Source organism: Camelus dromedarius, chromosome 17 (genome assembly GCF_036321535.1).
Source record: "Camelus dromedarius isolate mCamDro1 chromosome 17, mCamDro1.pat, whole genome shotgun sequence".
In the NCBI taxonomy this organism is placed as follows: Eukaryota; Metazoa; Chordata; class Mammalia; order Artiodactyla; family Camelidae; genus Camelus; species Camelus dromedarius.
This window is the reverse complement of record NC_087452.1, coordinates 1,751,202-1,768,684: the sequence shown is the minus strand read 5'-3', so window position 1 is coordinate 1,768,684 and position 17,483 is coordinate 1,751,202. Positions and strand designations below refer to the sequence as shown.

Below are 17,483 nucleotides of genomic sequence, written 5' to 3'. Positions count from 1 at the left end.
AGGGCATGGAGCTGGGTGGAAGAGTCAAACCTGGACGGCCACACCTGGGTGACCCCAGGGATATCGAGCCCGAGGAAACCAGGGAAGGGGGGGCACGCACGGGCGGTGGAGGGAAGGTGCTTCTGTGAAGGTGCGAGAGGGACCTTTGGGGGAAGGGAAGTCTTACATCTGGATTGTATTGGTAGTTACACGGGTGTATGCATTTGTTAAAGCTCATTGAATCACTTAAAACAGAAGCATTGTATTGCATGTATGTGATATCTCCATAAAGTTGATTTAAAAATTTAAAAAATAAAATAAATAGCGTTTGTCGATCTTGCCAGTCCCATTTTGGAGAATGAGGCTCACAGAAACGAAAGTACCAGCACAGAAGAATACACAGAGATGGCTGTTTGGCTGCAGCCTTGTATTCAGAGGCAACAAGATGGAAACGACAGGAATGCTTATCCTTAGGAAAACACCTGAATAAATTATGACAAACCCTTACTGTAAAATATTGTAAACCTATTTAAGAGAATAAGCTGAGGGGGAGAGGGTACAGCTCGGGGGCAGAGTGCATGCCCAGCAATCCCCGGGACCACCATCACAGATAAACATGAACGAGCCAAACAGGAGCCCTGATCAGTACTAGTGCCTGACGCCTAAAGGGGAAAACTGAGGGCAAGGAAATTAAAAAAAAAAAAAAAAAAAAGAAAAGAGTAAGTGAGTGATAAATCGGGAGTTCGAGATCTGTAGACTCTAACTACTATTTATAAAGTAGGTAAACAATAAATTTATACTGTATAGCACAGGGAACTATATTCAATATCTTGAAGTAACCTATGATGAAAAAGAATATGAAGATGCATATATGTATCTGTTTGTATGACTGAAACATTGTGCTGTGCACCAGAAATTGACACATTTATTATAAACCGACTATATTTCAATACAAAAGAATGCCAAAAAAAAATCATTTATGACAAAACAAAACAAAACAAGGAATAAGTTAAATTAGTATCTATTGACTTTGAGGAACATGCATGCTATGTTATAAAAAAATGAGAAGTCAAGAAATGCACATAGTATTCAATTTTTATAAAAATAATGTATTTTTAAAATATATTGTTTATATCTGATAGAGGAAACCACACGGACTGGGCACTCCAGGCTGTTAATATTTATTACTTCAGGGGATGGAGTTACTGTAGGATGTGGGAGCAGATATAATTTTTCTTTCACAAAATTTTGCATTGTTTCACTTGTAACAAATAAACATGAATTACCTTCATAATTCTTTCAGATCTTAAAGAAAATTTAAGAAAAAAATGATAAAGAGTATAAGGAAACATTGTTTTAGAATATAAAATAGGATGAAAATATTAAGTTCATGCTTTTATTACAACTGTAAAAAAGAAATATGAATGTGGGTAAGGACTGTAAGGAGGACTCAACACAGGGTTTTGGAGTTTTGTACAGTGTAGGAGTATGTATTCTTTTTATCAAACTTGTGAGTGCTTGTGGGCAATAACCAGAATAGTTCTATTATGTAAAATATGCAAATACGGGTGCAGTGAACAAAGTGTAGATGGAAGATGCAAAAATTAAAGTGGATTAGTAAGGGCGGCAGGCTTATGAATATATTTATTTCAGTTTCCCCAAACTTTATGTAATATCACCACGTCTTGGAATAAAAGTAACTCCCACCCTCTGAGAAGCTAGGTTCTCTTTTCTGGAACTAATGATGTTAGGAGAAAAGACAACACAAACATCATCGGCTCTGTCAACATAAACCCCGGAAGAAGGCTGAGATTGTTGGGGTTTCTTTCTTTTTTTTTTTAATTAATTTTTTTTGGGGGGAGGTACTTAGGTTTACTTATTTATTTACTTTTTGGAGGAGGTGCTGGGGATTGAACCCAGGACCTCGTGCATGCTAAGCATGTGCTCTGCCACTTAAGCTACATCCTCCCCCCCTTGGGGTTCCTGATTTTTATTTTCTCTATTGTTACCCTGCAGAAAACACAAATCAAGAGTAGGGGGGAATACTTTTGTGTTTCTCCAGTTCCCAGACGCTCTATCTTTTTCCAATTACAAGGAGTCTCTCTTTTAAATACCGGCTGATGGGGTCGTCCCTGAGACACTTAACTCTGACCTTTGCAAAGCAAATTAGAGACCACGTGGAACTGTGAAGGCACTTGGCCTGGGTGAGGGTTATTGAGGATACAGGCTCACACCCGGTGACAGCCCCACCCCAGGGCAAAGGGTCACTGGGACAGCCGCGTGGAGGGGACACTGAAGTGGATCTGAGGCAGGCTGTGCCTGGAAGGGGGTACAGGGCTTCCCTGGCAGTCTCTGCCAAGCTAGCAGGCTGCTACCGCAGGCTGCTACCGCCCGCAAGGATGCTTTTGCCAGGTCTAAACATGGACTGCAGATTGAACATAACCCAAGCAGGTCACTTTCCCTGCATTTTAAAGGTACACTCAATCCTAGAATTCACATGGTTCAGATCAGCAGGAGCAGGGGACCTCTCAGGGGTTGAGAGAGGCTCTGGCCACTGCTAATTTGGTTTTAGAATATGAAGAAATATCAAATCAGGTTTCAAAATTATGGTGTATTTTAAATGTTTAAATAATTAACACTTTTTACACACAAACATTGCATTTATAATAGTGCTATTCTAAATAGTCAACTATAGAATTATATATACATATATATGGATGGAGATGCATTTATTTCCTTTTTGGAATGTATAGATATTTTTTAAAATCAGGAAACAAGATGAATTTATTTTAAAATAGTATATTAATTACATTTTCAAGTGATATGTTTAATAAACTTTTCTTTAACCTCTAGCAACCTTTTCAGGTAAAGAACATCTAAATTTAAAGTAAGAGATCCAATTGTTCATTTGAAAAAATACAGCAAAGACACAGGGAAATTTTTCCATGTATACATACAATACCCTGTCTCTCTCGGTGTGCTCCAGGTGGTCTGCTTTGATAAAGGAAGAGAAATTCGAGGTAATGTGATAGGTGTTTTCTTTTAATCCTTCTTTCAGTCTCTGACTCATGCACATCCTTGTATGGAGATGAAGCTCTTGGAGCATGTGCAACCTGGCCAACTGCCCAGGGCAGTCCTGCTACCAGACAGCAAGAGCTGCAGGGAGTGGAGCTGGCAACTTGGCCTGGAAGGGCTCAGGCTGGAATTGCAGTTCTGCTCTTTCTGGTGTGACTCTGAGCCTACGTCCTCCTCAGCGAGGCAGAGGTAGTAATAAAACCTTCTTTGCAGGGCTGGGGAAGATTAATCAAGATAATGCAAAGAATGGCGCTCAGCACCAGATTTAGTACAAAGGTTGCTCAAATGTTTGCTTCCTTGCACCAGCTCTCGCTGGCTGGACGTGAGGATTACGCTGGATGACGTCTGCTGGTTATAATTAGAACTGGGTAACAGGGCCCCTGAATCTGTGTCAAGACCGCAGGTCTGTGTGTAGGACGGTGGTGTTTGGAGGTCTCTGCACTGCCTCCCAATTTCCAGGTCAGGGATGTTAGTCCCCACATGCTAGGATCTTCTTAAACTTCCATCTGAGCTCTGCCCCCTTTTTCAGAATATCCTGAAAATGCAGAGGAGAGCATGAAAGGGGCAGGTCTCTGAGCAAGGAATGGCAGGTCACAGCTCCTGACACTCAAGGAGCAGTTCAAGGCTGTGTCCAGAGGCCCAGCAAGGCCCCGGCCGCTCCCTCCGCCCTCACCTCCCTGGTTTCCTACACATCAGCGCCCTGGCCTACCCCTAGAACATGTCAAGCTGAGTCTGAGTCAAGGTATTTCCCTGCCTCGTTCCTTGGCCCTGGGGTCACTCCTCCTAGGACATTCTTCCCCGATCTCCACGCGGCAGGCTCCCTCCCATCACTTAAGTCATGCTAATTCAAAAAGACACATGCACCCCAATGTTCATAGCAGCACTATTTACAATAGCCAAGACATGGAAACAACCTAAATGTGCACTGACAGATGACTGGATAAAGAAGGTGTGGTATATTTATACGATGGAATACTACTCAGCCATAAAAAAGAATAAAATAATGCCATGTGCAGCAACATGGATGGACCAGGAGGTTGTCATTCTAAGTGAAGTGAGTCAGTAGAGAAAGACAAATACTGTATGATATCACTTATATGTGGAATCTAAAAAAATGATTCAAAATGAACTTATTAACAAAACAAAAAGACTCACAGACGTAGAAAAAAAACTTATGGTTACCAGAGGGGAAAGGGAGAGAAGGGATGAATTTGGAATTTGGGATTAACAGAGACAAACTACTATACAAAACAGATGAACAAGAACCTACCGCACAGCACAGGGAACTGTGCTCAGTATCTTGTAATGACCTGTAATTGCAAAGAACTGAAAAAGAATACATATATATATAACTGAATCACTTTGCTGTATACCTGAAACGTAAATCAACTATACTTCAGTAAGAAATTAAAATTAAGAAAGAAAAAAGAAAAGAACTAAAAAAACTAAAAAAATTCTAAAAGAGACCACATGGAGGGACCGGTGAGCCCAGCCAGCCCCCCTGTTGCAGCCGTTCCAAGGAAGGTGCTGGGAATGTGAGCAAAGGCCTTCTCCTGGACAGTCCAGCCCCAGGAGGGACCACGCAGGGCAGCAGGATGGAAGGACCACCTGGCCTAGCCCAGCCCAGAGTGCAGAGCCACGAGAAGTAAGAAATCATTCTGTACATAAGTTTGGCACGCTCACCGCCCAGCAATGTGCAGCTGACACACCAGCTCGCCTTCCTGTGCGAACGGCTGCGAGTCTCCCCCCGCCCTCCACGGGGCCGTGAGCTTGTCTCTGTCTTCCCCACTTTGCCTGGCATCTGGCACAAATTAAAGTCAATGGTTCCTTCAGAGATTTACTGAACTCCTCTCCTTGCTGGTGTCTGTACTACTTGTGTGGGGCTAGTTGTGTGTGTGACAGGAAGCGGGTGCAAAAATCAGTAGTGACCATTCCCTCCCCTAACACGTCACAAAGCTGCTCCTTGAGGTCGCAGATCACACCCGACTCCCAGCACAGCAGCCCAAGTGACGGACATGAACATCAGCGTCCAGAGAGGTCAAAACAAAGGTCTGCGAGAGCCCAGGGTAGGCGTGCTGACTGTCATGGGGACACGGGGGACACGGCGGTGGCTTCCGAGCTGAGCATCAGTGTGTTCCAACTGCTCTTTGAAAGTCCTGTAAAGTCGGCCACATCATGCCAGTCATGTTCTCTGCAGCCTTTAAGGTCATCCCAGAGATGTTAGCTGGGCCGTTTCCCAGTTTGTCCATGGTCACACAGCTGGGGGAGCCGCTGGGGAAGCATGAGTGAGCTTCCTGCAGAGTCTGCAACCAGGCCACTGCCCTCTCCGTGGGCCTTACCTCCTGGACCCTCTCCCAAGGCACCTGTCACTCTCCGGGGGAGAGAGAGAGAACAGGTGCGTCTGCATAACGACATTCATTCACGTCGTAAAAAACAAGACAGACGAACCCTCCTCTATACGGCCCCAAACCTAAGACTGAGTAGAAAGCTTCATTTCTTCCTTTCTTATCCCCTCTTGGATGGAATTAGGTTAATCTCAAGTGATGACAGTTTATTTCAAGTAGATTGGAAACTGTGATTGGCGACTTGAAGGTAAAAAATTAATTTCACAGTTGAAAATAAATACATTAAATAGTTTTGAGGGGGGGGAGTAGGGAATTCTTTTACCCCCCAATTTTTTATTATAAAAAAGTCAAATATACAAAGTTGAAAGTTCCAACACCTGTTACGTTGCCACATCCCCTTTACACGTGAATGCATGCGTGTGCATGTTCTCCTCAAAGATTTGGCGGTACTTTTACTCCTACATAACCATCTAAAAAAATAATTAGAAAGAATCTTTGAACAGGACTTGGGGAAAAGAGAACACCTTTGCACGGCTCATCTGAGAGCACAGGTAAAGCCGGCCAGGGTGCTAGACCACGTGCGGGAGGCGGGAGCCACGGGCCTCTGTGACCCCCGAGGCCAGGACAAAGGCGTGGGGCCGGCACCCTTCACGGCGTGGTGAACACCATCGATGGGAGCCGCCGGGCCCCCGCAGGCCTGGGCCGGGCCTGGCCGCTCGGCAGCGCGGAGCCGGCGGGTCTCCGAGAGACGGCACCAGCTGCAGCCGGAAGTCCTACGGAAAGACAGGACTCCGTGCGCGCAGTTCTGCTGTGAGCGAGCCCAGGTCGTCCCGGGGCGAGCTGGGTGGGGACAGGCTGTCGAGCAAGGAGGTGGCCGGGCTGGCCGCACAGCCCGCTTGCGCGCCCCCGCGGCCGGGGTGGGGCCTGCAGCCCTGCCGCCTGTCACCGTCCCCGCCGGCTCCCACCACCCCGCAGGCTGCTTTTCTTTGTCTGAGTCCCCGGCACTGTCACCCACAGGACGCAGGCCGGGCCACGGGGGGCGGCGGGTGAGCGCCCGGGCAGGGAGTCCGCGCCGCGGCCCGGGGAGCGCCGCCCGCGTGGAGGCTGCGTTTCCCAGGCCCCCTCGCCGGGCTCGCGGCTGGTTCAGCGAACGGGAGGCCTCGCGGGAGGGCGGCTGGTCGGAGGAGCGAGAGACCGGGGTCCTCCTCCCTCTCTCTCGCTGCTGGGGGCGGGACTGACGCTCCTCTGCAGGTCTGTGCCCCAGCGCCCCCGGCAGCCCCACTCCGGACTGCGGCCTCTGGGCTCTGGCAATGTCACCTCTGGCCCCAGGGGTGGCAGCAGCCTTCTGCAGCTGCGGCTGTTCCTGGACCCCTGTCTCCTGCTTAGCTTCCCAGACTTTCAATCCCCTCTGTAACCAACCTCGAATTAAATTCTGCCTGTTCCAAATGCCTACAGTGGTTTCAGCTTCCCTGGCTGGACCCTGGCCGACAAACAGGGTAAATGTTCACATCAAGTGCAGTAAAGGGATAACTCAGCAGGCTTGGGGGGCCCAAACCCTGCGCATTTCATAGGAAGGACTGGCCTTGACTGGCTCCTGGGAGGGAACCTATAAACCCCTGGAATATCCTGTCTGGTAAGAGTGCCTTGGTACACCTGGGGCCCTGGGCCAGCCCGGCGGCTTATGCTAACCATGTGATTTATGGCAAGCCCTGTTTTCGCTTGCCTGGGGCCCTGGGCCACGCTGTTTTAGTGGGACGTGGTTAGGGGTGGCCACCTTGGTCAGTCATGGGGGGGTGTTCCCTGCCTACGTGACTGACCCGCCACAAAAACCCCAAACACTGAGGCCCGGCTTAGCCTCCCTGGCTGGCAACATTCTGTGCCTGTTGGCACACGTGGTTGCTGGGAGAACCAAACACCATCTGCAGGTCTCCCCTGGATGCGGACGGCTGGATGCTCACACATGCTCACTCCTCAACTTTTTCCTTTACTGACTTTTTTCTGGATTTATGTTTTTGGGGGGGTGACTAGGTTAACTTATTTGTTATTTTTTCCCCCATCTTTTTTTCTTTTTTGGTTGGGGGGAGGTAATTAGGCTTACTTATTTATTCTTAGAGGAAGTAGTGGGGATTGAGCCCAGAACCTCATGCATGCTAGGCATGTGCTTTATCACTTGAGCTATACGCTCCCCCCGTTACTTTCTTTTTTTTTTAATTGAGGCACTAGGGATGGAACCCAGAACCTCGTGCGTGCTAAGTCCATGCTCCACCACTGAGCTCTACCTTCCCCACTCCTTTGCTGATTTTAATCTTTATTCTTCTGCTGTCATAAACTGTAACCATAAGCCTAACAGCTTTTCTGAGTCCTTCTAGCAAGTCACTGAACCTAAGGGTGGTCCTGGGGACCGCTGCACACTAACGGAACAGGAAAATTTTTTTTTCCCCAAAGATAAGCTGTCTAGGGTCCCCAGAACTCAAGTAACTTATCTGAACTGGATGCAGGTTTCACTTGACTCTAGAGGCCTGGCCCCTGGCCCCATGTTTAAATCCCTGCAGCACCCATGGCGGGCAGGGCTGGAACCCGGGCCGAGTGGCCCCTGGGCTTGCTCGAACACCAGGATGCTTGGCTGGCTGGCCCAGTATGAAGCAAGATATGAAACAAAATACAAACCAGTAATGTTCTGACTGTTTTTTCCTTGATGACTACTTTGAGTCTTTCAGGGGGCTAAATATTAGATATTTAATAATTCCAAGTATTCCCCCCCTTTTCTTCCCTCCTCCTCCCTCCTTCCCTCCAGCCCTCCCCCTCTCTCCTTGGTGTCCCTACTTGGCTGGGGTTCATCTGACTCTTAGGCAATCCAGTTTCATGCCCGCCCTCCCCTCACCGCCAACCCTGAGCAAAGCACAACGTACAGTAGGTCCCTAATGATTGTTTTTGAAAGAGAAAGCAAAATTGCCCCTGTGGCTGAACTTCCGGGGGCTTCCATGTCAAAGGCGCTCACAAACTGCACCACGTCCGCCCCCCCGGGGGACACTGGCAGCAGGTCCCAGCACATGAGATGTGTTCCTGCCTTACTCACGCAGTGTGACTGGTTCACCCTCCACGGTACCACGTGTGGGTATTTCAGCTGTTCACGTAAAGGCAGGTTTGCTCAGAGGGCCTTCTGACTACAAAACCCTAGGTTGGCGGGCCCGGCGGCCCGGTGTGTGAAGACATGCACCATGGGCTGGGCGCATCACAGACGCTCCCTTTCGATCTACTGACCTGTCACTATTCTGTCGCTGTTCCCCAGTCTGCTGGCTGGTCGAGATGTTCTCACCCATCTCTGCTCACTGTCACCGGCTCCCGGTGAGTCACTAATAACCATTCAGCCACGCCACCCCTCCCAGAGGGTGGAGAGCCCGCAGAGGGCTGCTTCTCCTCCCGCTTTGCAGTGACAGGAAGACTGTCTCTGAGCACCTCGAAGCTCTGCGGCAGGCCCAGCAGGCTTACAGTCAGGCACTCAGAGAAGCGCAGGATGGGTGTGAATCTTGCTGCTTGGGAATGGAGAACCGAGGAGCCCCAAGGAGCTGGGTTGCCTCACACTCCCAGTCAGGGGCTCATCACTTGAAAAGAAAACGATGCCTTTGCTTATGGACATTGATTTGACTTTAGATGTTATGTTTTTCTTTTCAGTAAACCATCAGTGATCAGTGTGAAGAAATTTCTTATGGCAGAAAAAGAATAAACTTGGAACACAAAGGAACTCATTTACAAACCAGAAACAGACTCACAGAAGTGGAAAACAAACTTATGGGGGAACAAACCCCTTTCTCAGGGGAGAAAGGGAAAAGGGGTAAATTAGGACTTTGGGATTTGCAGCTACACACTACCATATATAAAGTAGATAAACAACAAGGTCCTGCTGTATTGCTCAGGAAACTATATTCAATGCCCTGTAATAACCTATAATGAAAAAGAATATATATGCATAACTGAATCACCATGCTGTATACCAGAAACTAACACAATGTTGTAAATCAACCATACTTCAATCAAAAAAATAGGGAGGATATAGCTCAGTGGTAGAGCACATGTCTAGCACGCATGAGGTCCTGGGTTCAATCCCCAGTACCTCCATTAAATAATAAATACATAAGCCTAATTACCCCCCCCAAAAAACCCCCAAAACAAACAAAAAGAGAATTAAAAAAAATAGACATTGCCAAATTACCCCCCCCCAAAATAATAATAAACTAGAGTTGCTCAGAGCAGGGCTGGGATCCAGGCTGTCATTCCTTAATCTACTGCCATGTACTGAGCACCTACTATGTGCCAGGACCAGCAGCTGCCTTAGCAGCTGAAGGTGGAGTGGGGACAATAAGCAAATATGGTGGTTCATTTTACTTGTCAACTCTACTGGGCTGTGGCACCCAGATATCTGGTCAGACATTGTCCTGGGTGTTCCTATGAGGGTGTCTGCAGATGAGGCTACATTTAAATCAGTAGACTGAGTAAAGTAGCTGGTCCTCCCCGAGGTGGGTGGGCCTTGCCCAATCAGTAGAAGGACTGAATAAAACAAAATAACTCACAAAGAGGGAACTACACTTGCCTGATGGCCTTCAGACGAGGATATCAGTTTTGTTTTTTTCTCCTGCCTTTGAACTCAAATGAAAACCTCAGCTCTTCTTGAGTCTAGAGCCTGCCAGGCTTCAGCAGAAACCACACCATCAGCTCTCCTGGTTCTAAGACCTTTGGACTTGGATGGAGCTAAGTCATTGGCTCCCCTGGGTCTCCAGATGGCTGACTCACCCTGCAGATCTTAGGACCTGCCCATTTGCACAACTGCATGGGCCAATTCCTTATAATAAATCTCAATCTTTGTCTGTCTGTCTGTCTCTGTACACACACATCCTATTTCTTCTGTTTCTTTGGAGGACCTTGACTAACACAGCAGGCAAACAAACGATCAATCTGGACAGGGATAAGCTGCCATGAAGAAAGTAAAATAAGACCATGGAAAAGAGACGAGGGGTACTTTAGCTACTGCCTCTCTGAAAAGGTGGCCTTTCAGCTGACCAGAGCAGGAAGGCAACAGCCACAGAAAAGCTGTGGGAGCCTGGCTGGCCAAAGGCCCTGCCCGCAGGGTCATGGGGAGTTGGAGGAACAGGAGGACTCCCTGTGCAGCTCGAGGGGGGCATGGCGGGAGAAGAAAGGAGGAGGCAGGGCATTAGGGCTTGGCAGGCCTTGGGGAGGAGTCTGGATTTTAGCCGAAGGGCAAGGGGAAACCCTCTGGCTGCTTTGTGTCCCAAGCTTACTGTGTGATCTTGGGCAAATGAATGTACCTCTCTGAGCTTTAGTTTCCTGGCGTTGTTGTGAGGATCAACTGAGATCATGTAAGAGAATGAGTCAGTACCATGTCTGGCGCTACGAAGCAGCTGTAGAAATGTCAGTTTCTCTTCTGGTTGTTCCCCAGCGGCACTGAGTGGTAAATGCTGACCTGAAACAAGCTGGGGAAGTAAGACTGACGTGAACTTTCTGGAAATGAGGGCAAAATGTACACAATGTCATTTACATGTGGGGAACTGCAACAGCGAAATGCCTGCGATAGAGACACTTGGGTGCACTAAAGCTGGAGCCGTGGAGTCAGACGGACTTGGGCTCAGACTTCGGCCTTTCAGCTGCACCCCTGGGCGACTTCTGGCAGGTCAGCAAATGCTGTGAGCCTCAGTGAGCTGTGAAGGTGGGGGCTGTGAGAATTACATGAGAGCCTGTGCAACCCACAGCACGGGGTCGGGCTCCCGTCCGCCTCAGTTCCTGAGAGCTGTCGGGGAAAACGCAATTACCAAGGTTGGCTTTAAAAGAGTAGAAAGTTATATACATATGTGTAGAGTGATGGTCAAGCTAAAGATTGTTTAAGTTGGTCTGTAGACTTAATTCAACTCTAATTAAAATCCCACAGCTTTGCCTATAGAGAAAACTTTATCTGGAGGATTTCTATGGAGGAATAAAGGCCAGGAAGAGGCAAGAAATGCTCCAAGAATAAGCTTGAAAGACTCAGGGGGAGAATACAGCCCAAGTGGTGGAGCACATGCTTGGCATGCATGAGGTCTTGGGCTCAATCCCCAGTACTGCCTCTATAAATGAGTAAACAGAACTAATGACCGCCCGCCCCATAACACACACAAAGATTGAAGGACTCACCCTCCTATATGCTGATGCCCACGCTGAATCTAAGACCATGGCAACCAGGACACCGTGTAACTGACAGAAGGATCGACAGATGGACGGCGGTACAGCACAGGCAGCCCAGAAACAGACTCACAGAAACGGCCACTGATACATGACATACGAACAGGACAGAAATGAAAGTTTGATACCGAATAAACACGGCACTGCAGATCAGTGTGGGAGGAAAGGATGATTCAGTAAATTGCGTCAGGGCAACTGATTATCCAAACGTAAAGAAAAAATAAAGTTGACTCCTTATCTCACACCAAAAAAAGTTACAGATGAAATCAAATCTCAAAGGCAAAATTCTACTTTTTTAATTTTTTGGGATGGAGGTAATTAGGTTTCTTTAGTTTTATTTTATTAATTTTTAATGGAGGTGCTGGGGATTGAACCTGGGGCCTCGTGCACGTGAAGCACACACTCTACCACTGAGCTATGTCTCGCCTCAAGCAAAAGTTTTAATCTTTGGAAGAAAACATAAAACCATGCTGTTTGATACAGTAGGCGCTAGCCACATGTCGCAATTAAAACTAAATAAAATAGGAAATTCAATCCCTAAGTCACACTAGCCACATTTCAAGTGCTCAGCAGCCGCACGTGGCTACTGTACCAGGCAGCATACATCAAGAACTTTCTATCATTGCAGAAAGTTCTGTTGTACAGTACTGATATCGAATAATACCTTTTCAACTTTGGGACAGGGAAATACTTCTTCTAAAAGACACAAAATATACTTTCCACAGAAGAAAATACTGATAATACAATAGTATTAAATGTTTAAGCTTCCACTTGTCAAAATAAACCACAAAGAAAACGAAAAAACAAGTTGCAGACTGGAAGATAACTCACAAATATACCTGAGAAAGATCAGCACCCACGCTGTACAGAGAGCGCCTATGTACTGGCTTCCAAGAAACGACAGCAAAAGACACGAGTGGGCATCTCAGAGAAGACTCACAGCTTCAAGGAAAAGCAAATCAGACCCCAAGGAGATTCTGCTTTTACCTACTAGATCAGCAGAAAGCAAATTTAAAGATACCAAGTTGGGGAGGATGTGGCTCTGTGGTGAGAGTATAAATCGGTACAAAACCTTTGGGAAGCAACTGGCATCATCTTGTAAGGCTGCGTATCCTTGCAAGGCAGCTCCTCTCTGTGGTGTGTATGCACGCAAGTGGCATTCCTGTGCAGGTATGCGTCAGAAGTCAGGCACAAGAATGTTCACAGCAGCATTTTCTTTTGTAATTGAAAAAAAAACCCATAAAAAAATTAAATACTCAGCAATAAGAAAACAGGTTGAGCACGTTGTGGTATTCACAATGGGGTGCCATACAGCAGTGGAAAGGATGAACTGGGGGTGTGGGTAGCGCAGTGGTAGAGGGCACGCTTAGCATGGTCCTGGGGTCAATCCCCAGGACCTCTGTGAAAATGAACAAACAAACAAATTAATTAATTAAACCTAATTATCCCCCTCAAAAAACAGACAGAGTAAAAAACTGTTAAAAAAGAAGAGGATGAACTACAGCTACATAACCTCAAGATGACCCTTCCGCTGTGCTCAGTACCACGAGTCCCAGAACATGCCCCATGGTGTGATACCGTTTACATACAGCCCCAAAGTGAGCAAAAACTAGAGAGCTCATTGCTGAAGCATACATACATACTTTTTTTCTCCAAAATGCAAGGAGACAGTAAACTAAAACTTCAGGATGGTACTTACCTCTGGGGGTGGGCAGGGCACGACAGAGATGGTGATGGTCTAGATCTACACGTGGAAGGAGAGTTCTTGGCTGTTACTGCATTGTTACGCTTTAAAACTTATACATATGTTACACACATTCTTTTGTATGCATCAAATATAAGTAAAAATGAAATAAAGGGGGAAAAAGTGGCCAATTGTCTTTTTCTTTTACTTTGCTGTGTTGTCCTAATGTTCCCTCCCCTCAAATCCTCAAATATATATGCTTTTTTTCCTAATCAGGAGAAAATAAATATATTAAATTACCGGGAAATGTCTTGTTCAATTTAGCAGTTGTTTACAAGTAGAATTGTGTCAGTGGCTCAAAAGAAAGGGTGTCACTCAGCTGCTGTGTATCCCTTGGCAACGTACACAACCTCCCTGAGATTCATTTTTGTGACTATAAAAGCCCAACGATGTTTCCCTGGAACCTTCTTCGGGGGGTTAAGGATAAAACACTTGAAGTGTCTGTCCCCTGGTGAGTCCTTGGTAAATGTATTGTGACCCCTGCCCAGTCATGATCGTAGCTTGTCACAGAGTAGCCGTTTATTCTTTGCAAAGGTGGGGGGGCGATTACATTCTTTATCTCACCCTAAAAAAGTCTGATTTGTATTAATAATAATGGCTGACCTCTATAGCTTCCTGGCTGTGTTTATAAGCATTGTATAATAGTGGTGCTGAATGGGTGAATGAATGAATGAACCCTCTCAAAGGTAGATGCGAGCAGGGAAGAAATAGGGGACAACTTGGATGGAAGAACTCTTCTTATGAGGCTAGAAGCTGCCCCTAAAGCAAAGGCAGCCCCGAGTCTCCCTGTTATCTTGGGGACAGTCAGGGCTGGCCCGGGACCCCGCCCTGAATCATGCTGTGGGTAGCCAGGGTCTCCCAGGCACCCTGGCAGAGCGTCCACTTGCTGGGGCTTCTGAAAAGCTCCAGGTGAAAAGGAGAGAGTGGCGCCACCTGGAGGGCAACAGTGGAAGGCTGGGGAGATTCCTAGAACTAAAGTTTTTTTAGTTCCGGGATGTGGCCTTGGGTAGGGGCTGGGGTGGGGAGAAGGCACCGCAAAAATCATCTCTGCTTTGTTTTTAAATTAAGTTTTTATTAAGATAATTGGAGATTCACCTGCTGTTGTAAGAAATACTACAGAGAAATTCTTTTGTACCCTTTGCCCAATTTCCCCCAATGGTAACATCTTGTATCTACAGTATATAGATCAATGGATTAGAACTGAGAGTCCAGAAGTTAATCCATACATTTATGGTCAATTGTTTTTTGATAAAGTGCCAAAACAATGCAAAGGGACAAAGAACAGTCTTTTCAACAAAGAGTGCTGGGACAGCTAGATGTCCACATGCAAAAGAAGGAAGTTGGACCCCCTACCACACACTGTATACAAAAACTAACTCAGAACGGGCCGAAGATCTAAATGTAAGAGGTGAAACTATAAAACTCTTAGAAGAAAACATAGGGATAAATCTTCATGAGCTTGGCTTCAACAATGATTCTTTTTTTATGATGTTAAGAATCTTTCTATATGTTGCTATCTGCATATCTTTTTTTACTTAAAAAGTTTTATTTATCTCTTATTTTTATTTTTTTGAGGTATAGTTGATTTATTTATAGTTGTGTTAGTTTCAGGTGTATAGCAAAGCGTTTCAGTTACTTCTATATATTTTTTTTCATAGTTTTTTTCATTATAGGTGATTATATGATACTGAATATAGTTCCCTGTGCTATACAGTAGGTCCTTGTTGTTTATCTATTTAGGCAATGATTTCTTACATATGACACCAAAAAGATACAACAAAAGAAAAAATTAGATAAACTGGACCTCACCAATGTATAGAACTTTTGTGTTTCAAAGAACACTATAAAGAAAGTGAAAAGGCAGCCTACAGAATGGGAGAAAGTATTTGTAAATCATATATCTGATAAGGGTCTAGTATCCAGATTATATAAAGAAGTCTTATAACTCTGGTAAGAAGACAAATAACCCAGTTTAAAAATGGGGATGGATCTGAATAGACATTTCTTCAAAGAACATGTACAAATGACCAAAAGCACCTGAAAAGATGCTCAACATCAGGGAAATGCAAATCAAAACCACAACGAGAGTCCACTTCACACCCACTAAAAAGACAGTATGTGTTGCTGAGGATATGGAGAAATTGTAGTATTTAAGACCATGCTGGTGGGAAAATAAATTGGGGCAAATGCTTTGGAAACCAGGCAGTTTCTCAAAAAGTCAAACAGAGTTATCCTATGACCAACATTTCTACTCTTAGGTATACACCCAAGAGAAAGGAAAACATACGTCGCACAAAACCTTGTGCACAGATGTTCAGAGAAGCTTATTCACAAGAACCAGAAAGTGGAAACAACCCAAGTGTCCATTAACTGATGGATGGATAAACAAAACAAAACAAAACAAAAATATATGTATATATCCATAAAATGGAGTGTTATTCAGCGATAAGAAATAACGAAATACAGATTCATGCTATGATATAGCTGGACCTTGAAAACACTCTGCTAAGTGAAAGAAGCCAGATACAAAAAAGGCCACATATTGCATGATTCTATTTACATGAAATGTTCAAAATAGGCAAATCCATAGAAACAGAAAGTAGATGAATGGTTGTGGGGCAGTGAGGAATGGAGAATGACTGTTAATGGAGACAGTGATGAGAATGTTCTGGAATTAGTGGTACTGGGTGCACAATTTTTTGAAGTACTTAATTGTATACTTATAAAAGGGTGAATTTTAAGGTATGTGGATTATGTCTCAATTTTTAAAAACTGGTAAAATTAATTAAAAAATAATTTCACAACAAAGATATTGATAATTTGTACAACCTATTAATCTTGTTCGGATTCTCCTAGTTTCTCCTGTACCTTTGGTATCCTGTTTCTACAAAGGAATTAGCAATTATCATGAAGAATGTATACTACAGTTAAAAGATTATAATAATAAAAAACACTACAATTACATACTCATACACAGGGCCAAAGTCACGACCCACAATTCTCATTGTAAAAACGAGGTATTATAAAAATTACCCTTAGTATATAGTTTCCTAGAATTAATATCATAATATAAGAGGATAATTTAACTCAACACAATTCATCTGCTTTTCACCGTCTTCACACAACAGTTCAAGCCTCTGGGGTCCTTTCCCTGTTTTAACCACGAGGCATATTTATTTCACCTGAATTATAAACCCTTTTACACCGTGCTTTTCCCTTTTACTGTCTCATTTGTATAAGAAGTGTGTATATTGCCTCCCAAGAAATCAGAAATATCTTTTTATAAAGGTGCGGACTATTTCATCCGACGGATGCACCCTAATTCCTTTAACATTCCTCTTATTGCTGGACATTTGGGGTGTTTCCATTATCTTGCTGCAAACTGCTGCAGTGAACAACTTAGTTTTTCTCTTTTGGATGATTTCCTGCGCTTAAGGGGTGAGGTTACTGGTTCAAGATTTTGCACACCTTTCTGGCTCTTGATGATTTCACCGTGGCGCAACACCCCCTCTCCCGCTGCCCCGCTGCCCCCGGCCCTCAGCCTCAGCCCCTGCAGAGCCAGACCCCGAGGCTGCCCCTCCCTCCCCGCCACCGGTCCCCGCGCTCTGCGCTCACCCGCTCCACCCTGGGCCCCGCCCCCGCCGGGCTCACCGGCGTCCGGCCGTGCTCGGGTCAGCCGCGCCCCGCCCCGCCCCGCCCCGCCCCCGCGGCGGACGCACTGGGCTCGCCGGTGCGCCCCGTCCTGACCTGGGCTTCGGGATGTCCACGGGTCCCCGGCTCGGTTTCCCCCTGGCGTCTCCTCCCGCCCCCAGCGCCGGGCGGCGCGTCTAGTGGGCGCTCGATAATGTCCCAAAGATGTGAAGACCCTTCGAGGGCGCCGCGCCGGCCCTTTACTTAGACCGCGGGCGGTAGAACAGTTCGCAGCGGAGCTGACGCGAGGGGTGGGCGGCCGCGTTCGTGCAGCAGTTCACGCGCGGTGTGCCAGCATCGCCCACGGCAGCGAGTACAAGGCACTCAAAGCAATAAAGTAAGAATGCAGTGTGTTAGGCAGCCTTCCGAGCCCGGCAGAGAAGTCCGGCGGCGGAAGGGGCTGAAAGTGAGGCGAGGCCGGC

At 46.1% G+C, this 17,483-nt stretch overlaps 1 protein-coding gene across 1 annotated transcript in view; it reads right to left on the bottom strand.

Moving 5' to 3' along the window:
- CNBP (CCHC-type zinc finger nucleic acid binding protein) overlaps positions 1–17,246 on the bottom strand; it is a 50,695-nt gene extending 33,449 nt beyond the window's left edge. The window contains exon 1 of the mRNA XM_064496168.1: positions 17,119–17,246. The gene's annotated coding sequence lies outside the window, so the exon portion shown is untranslated. The remainder of the gene's footprint in view (positions 1–17,118) is intronic.
- Between the last annotated feature and the right edge of the window lie 237 nt (positions 17,247–17,483).